The sequence below is a fragment of the Hippopotamus amphibius genome, chromosome 16, assembly GCF_030028045.1.
Source record: "Hippopotamus amphibius kiboko isolate mHipAmp2 chromosome 16, mHipAmp2.hap2, whole genome shotgun sequence".
Taxonomy (NCBI): domain Eukaryota; kingdom Metazoa; phylum Chordata; class Mammalia; order Artiodactyla; family Hippopotamidae; genus Hippopotamus; species Hippopotamus amphibius.
This window is the reverse complement of record NC_080201.1, coordinates 60,671,986-60,678,150: the sequence shown is the minus strand read 5'-3', so window position 1 is coordinate 60,678,150 and position 6,165 is coordinate 60,671,986. Positions and strand designations below refer to the sequence as shown.

The 6,165-nt window shown below is 43.1% G+C and overlaps 1 pseudogene; it reads right to left on the bottom strand.

The window, feature by feature from the left end:
- On the bottom strand, positions 1–941 carry LOC130838150 (vomeronasal type-1 receptor 2-like; annotated as a pseudogene).
- Between the last annotated feature and the right edge of the window lie 5,224 nt (positions 942–6,165).

The following is a 6,165-nucleotide window of genomic DNA, read 5'->3' as shown; positions in this document are numbered from 1 at the left end:
TTACATGCTTCTCATGAGCTTAGGGGATTTTGGATGCCTTATCCCACCAAAGAAGGGCCTGGGTTTCCTGCAGTCACGGCTCATGAGAAGAAAGGGGCTGAGAGTTGGGAAATAGGCAATGATTATTGCAGATGATTTCACGAAGGAAAAATCAATACTGTTAAAAATAGCCAAAATAATACTACTGATAACGGAAAGGGAGTTGAAGTAGACAAAGGTGCTCACGAGGAGAAGGATGGTTTTGGTGGCTCTGGACTTGGGGAGAAGGTGGAGGAGACGCTGATCCTATGAATGTTTTGGACCCTCTGCTTGTGCCTGTACAGGGTGAAAACCGTGCAGCCAATGGCCATGGCCATGACCACAAAACATAAGATATCAGGGAATGATATCAACGCTGCATATAATGAGTCTCCGGTTTGGTCATGACGAACAGCAGAACAGTGTCCAAAAGTCTTCCTGTCTGTGATGCTCTTGTTGCTCAATATTCCGCTCACGTACAGAGGATACACGACATTTAGCAGCATGTTCACCATCCAGCACAGGATGACTGAAGGGAAAACCAACTGCTGAGCTCTCACTCTGAGCTCTGCCCACCTGGAGGTCCGGGGACTGATGGTGATGGCCTGGAAAACACTCAAGAGGCAGGTGGTGCCAATGGACACTCCCCTGCCCACTCCACGAACATATGGGAAAAATCTGCATGCAAAATCACTGTCCATGAGGTGCCATTCAAGTGTTTTCACTGTATCGTGAAATCCACTAGAGAACAGCACCAAGATGTTGGCAACAATCAGATTCTTGACAATCAAATCTGTGGTCCTCAGCCTATACCCAGAGCAATACAGGCAGAGGTAATGGTAAAGAAGAGAGAAATTGCCCAGGATTCCAAAGAGAGTCTGTGATAAGAAGATTGTTCCCACTGCCAAATCCTCAGCAGCCATGCTGTCAGGTCTCAATGATGGATGGTTGTCTTCTGAGCTAGAGGATCCTGAATGGGAAGATGAGGCGTGGACCACAGGTACCAGGTCAGTGGAAATCCAACATTCTCCCCTTACCAATACTCCCTACTTTGAAATAATTAAACTATTTCTGTCAGGTAAATGCTTCCAAGAGTTGAATGTATAACCATTAAAGAACAGTAGCAATGTATGAATCACTGCTATGAAAGCCACAGTTGCGGTACTGTCTTTACTCCTCAGAAAATCATGAGGCAGACACTATTATCTTTTGTATAAAGATGAAGCAAACAGCAGCACAGAGAACTTTAGTGCTTGGCGTAAATTCACTCACTGGTTAGGGGCAGATAGTTAGTTTTAACCCTGGCTCGGCTGGTAACAACAATACTGCATTTAATCCAGAATGTACTCAAATGCTAGTCCTCTGTGTTCCTCAAATAAACCAGGGCTACATTTAGTTTGGCTTTTGCACCTTGTCTTTTCAATTTTGGTTGGTGGTATTTTATTTCAAAATTTAGGTGTGACAGTTTTCCACTTATTTCTGGAGACTCACTCTATAGGGAAATACAAAGTTTGAAATAAGCTGTAGAAATCTTAATTACATGTAGATGCACTGCTTCACTCTAAAACTGCAGGTACCTGCCCCATGATAAGAGGGATTTAATGACTACAGGAATGGCTTGACATAGGATGTAAACTGAAGGACTCATTTACTTTCCTTCCAGGACAAGAGCACAATGGCACAAGTCACAGGAACCATGGGACAGGAAACACTGATGCCTGATTGATAGTGCATGGTAGAAACAAAATTACTATTAATTTCAGATCATAACTATATTTTAATACCTGAGTCAAATAAAACTATTAGCAGTAAGGCAATATTTGTGAAAGATATGAACATACAAGACACATGCAAATCAAATGTTAAAGTGAGTAACTTCTCTACTATATAAATGACATATTTTTTTGGATCAGTGTTATAATATTTAAAAGCAGCAGAAGGACTTCCCTGGTGGCACAGTAGTTAAGAATCTGCCTGCCAATGCAGGGGACATGAATTTGATTCCTGGGCCTGGGAAGATCCCACATATCACACAGCAACTAAGCCCATGTGCTACAACTACTGAGCCTGCGCTCTAGATTCTGCGAGCCACAAGCATAAGCCTGCATGCCACAACTACTGAAGCCCATGTGCCTAGAGCCTGGGCTCTGCAACAAGGGAAGCCACCACAATGAGAAGCCCTTGCACTGAAAAGAAGAGTAGCCCCTGCTCTCTGGCACTACAGAAATCCACGTGCAGCAATGAAAACCCAAGGCCACCAATGAGTAAATAAATAAACAAATAAATTTTTTAAAAAAGCAGCAAAATATCACAAGATATATCTGAGCCTAAAAATGGTATCTGAAACTTACGAAGTTCTATTTTTCTTAAATGCTGCTTCCCTAACTTTCAGTGGAAAAAGTCCCTCCATAATCAATAGATACAGTTTTTAAATGTGCTAAGCTCTTCAAACACCCAGAGTTAGAGAAAACATTTTATTCTAGCAACAGCTGCTAGACACTGTTTCTGCACAGGATCAGATAATTCCTTTGGATTCACCCTACTCTTTGTTACAAGTATGGAGTATTTTGGCCACACGTCTCTACCTAAAAATTATGTCTATGATCCCTGAAAACTAGACTGAACAGCTGACTGACTTGGGAACTACAGTCCTTAAGCACATACAAAATCAGATTTCATTATCACTGCAATAAACCACAGCAATCACAATTACATTAGGAGCCATCAGGGGCTGGTGAAGGTCTAGGCCCCCGTCTCCCTTTACTATCTCACTTCAGGCCTCAGCATGTACCCCACCCTCCTGCATGGCTTTGGTGCTGGACCAGGTTCAGACACGGGAGACTCCCTTTACCCAATATGTCCACTTACCCAGACCCCTGATACAAATCCTTCCTTCACAGATTCTACCTTTCTGATGAATACAGAGAAAACCCACGGACGTCTTCCTGCTGCCCATATGGCGGGCTAAGCGTGGAGCTCAAAGCAATCAGCACGTGTGCAAGAGGGGTAGCTCCACCCTGAGGTATGAGTTTCTGATCCTGTGACCTCACCTCCCCTCAGAACTGCAATTATCACGTCACCTGGAGCAGCACTGGCAGGAACAGGCTTAGCAGCTGTGATTATTTTTGAGAACAGTTTCCCAGTTACTAATTACCAAGGACAATTATAAGTTTCTAGCTAATACGTCTTAAGAGACTATTGCAGTGTTTGTGACAGATGCTTACTTTTCCATGATCCCTGCGGGCAGACAGGGCTCATGTGCAGGGAGCAGGAAGAACTCAGGATTGACACGTGAGGGACTGGCTGCAAGTATGTCTCAATGGAGGTTCTGCCTCACTGAGAAATGCTACCCAGGACAGTTCTCTCCTAATTTCATACACGGAGCTGCACCATCAATTAGGCAAAGAGCAAAGCCATGGAATTTGTCCAAACACCTGAGAAGTTTTTTCAAGAGAGATACAAGTAACAAGAACACGACGCCAACAATCTACCTTAGATATCACTGCACTCATTTGTACAACTCAGCATCAATGAATCTGTAAATTGTTAGGAAAATAAACTTTACCAATATTGACCCTCACTAGTGATAGGAAGCAGGTGCAGACTGATATCCATAGAAGAAAAAAAGAAGGTTCTAAAAAATCCCTCGGAAATAAAAGAACCAGGATCGATGGTTTAAGAGGGGAATTCTGCTATTCCTGTAATCGTCAGATAAGCCAATGCTACTCACCTCAATTCAAGACCAACAAATGGGGAATTCCCTGGTGGTCCAGTGTTTAGGACCGGGTGCTTTCAATGCCAGGGTCCGGGTTTAATCCCTGTCAGGGAACTAAGATCCCACAAGAAATGCGGCCTGGCCTCCTTCCCAAAAAAAGACCCACAAATGGTCAACAGAGTCGTCGTCTACGATTATTTTTCTGCAAACTTTTGAGAGAGGACCTATGACTGCTCTTTAAATTAAGAAATATAAAAGTTATATATGAGTTGAAATCAATTCTTAAGGTTTTCCTACACACAAATCCACTCTTTGAACTAGGTTCACTATGTGATGACTCTTGTCTTATCACGTCGGTTGCTAGAGCCATAATAGTGGACAAGCCAACCTACACACACAGAAACACACACACACACACCAATTCACTTACACACGGATGCAAACGGCCATGCATGCACACTCACACTCAACTGCAAACATGCAGTCTCACACATTCACATACTTATACACATACACAATCATTCACGTGTTCAGGCAATGTGAACTGCACGCTCATGAGCATTAATGCACACACACACTGAATACATAAAAACTCTCCCTCACACATATACACATGCATAAGAACACACACTCACAGAAACTCGGAATTACACTCCCTCATAAATCACAGTCATCATGCATGTGTGCGTCCCAATGACAGGATCTTACGTGCAAGAACAGCTGTATATCTAGACTTCTGGATGCCTCAAAAGGGGAGGCTTCCTACACTTTACAGTCCTTCCAACGCTGCAACAATCACAAGCACCATATTTACTGTAATGCCCAGCAGCTAAAATGTGCAGTGAACACTGCCACCTGATGTCAAGACACACTCTGGGAAATGTGGAGTCCTAGGGGGAGTGACAGTGTGTGGGAATGGGACAGAGTGGAGCACGGACAGGCCACAGGGAAAAGGAGCCATGAGGATAAGGGGGAGGGGCAGAGAGCCTGGGGGAGGGCTTACAGAGAGAGCAGGGGAAGACAGAGGAAGAGACAGAAAGGCAGAGGGATTTTCATGTTGGTACATATTCAAGTGCAAGGTCGGGGATGAAAATACAAGTGGGCCAAGGGGCCAGTTACGATATGGGCAACTTGGGGACCTGGGGGATACAGGGTGCAGAGTCATATTAAAGCCAATTGCAAGAGCAATTTAGCAAATATGCACATTCAGTGGGACTCTGCAGTCAAGGTGGGGAAGCGACCCCATCGCTCAGAGCCACTGATAACAATCCACGTGGGAACAATTCACCATGACCTGCACTCCACATCCCATGATGTGTGTGACAGCTGACACTCAACAGGGAGTGTTTTCATAAAGACGACTTATTAAGTATAAATTGTTGTCTTTGGGGGAACACGGTAAATCTCTTTCTGCTGCCATAAAGATATCTTCTTTAGGGACTCCCTTGGTGGTCCAGTGGTTAAGACTCCGCCTTCCAATGCAGGGGCTGTGGGTTTGATCCCTGGTCAGGGAGCCAAGACCCACATGCCTCCGGCCAAAGAAAGGAAAATATGAAACAGAAGCAATATTGTAACAAATTCAATGAAGGCTTTAAAAATGGTCCACATCAAAAAAAATCTTCCCCCAAAAAACTTTATAGACAACCAGACTGAGGTGAGCAATTTGAGTAAAAATTAAGGCCAGTATCAAAAAATTTATGTAAATATTAACCAAAACAAACTATGTTTAAAAATTCATTTTTTTTTACCAATTCAGATACAATATCTGGTATGCTGCAAAACCACATTTTAAAGTGAATAAACAGAAAACTGGCATCAGTTGTAGGAGAATAAATGGAAAGTTTACTTAGTTTTATTGTTTATTATTTTGTTTCTATTGCTGCTGTAACAAACTTCCATGCAATGAGAAACTAAACAAAACAAAACAAAACAAAAACAAAAAGAACACTCACTCATCTTCTCCTAGGTCAGTAAGTCACAAGGCCAAAATCAAGTTGTCCACCCTCCTGGGCTCTTAATGGAAGCCTCTGGGAGAATACCTTCCAGTCTGATTCAAGTCTTTGGCAGAATTCTTCGCAGTCTCTATGGGAATTCCTCTGTCTTGAAAGCCAGCGTCAACACAGTGACTCCCCCTCTTGGTTTCAATCTCTTCCTCTTCAGTTGCATCTACCATGCCTTTCTGCACTTTAGGATCACATGACTAGATGGCTTATCCAGATAATGCAGGATAATCTCCCTATTTTAAAGTCACATGACTAGTAACCTTAGGTGCATCTGCAAAGGCCCTTTTGCCATGTAATGTAACATGAACCACCAAGGGATAACACCAGGGGATGGAGATCTGCCTACAGCACTAGGACAACAGTGGATTCTCTTTTTCAATGAAAAAGATTTTTAATTGTGATCATATCCATAAAACTATTGCCAGTGTC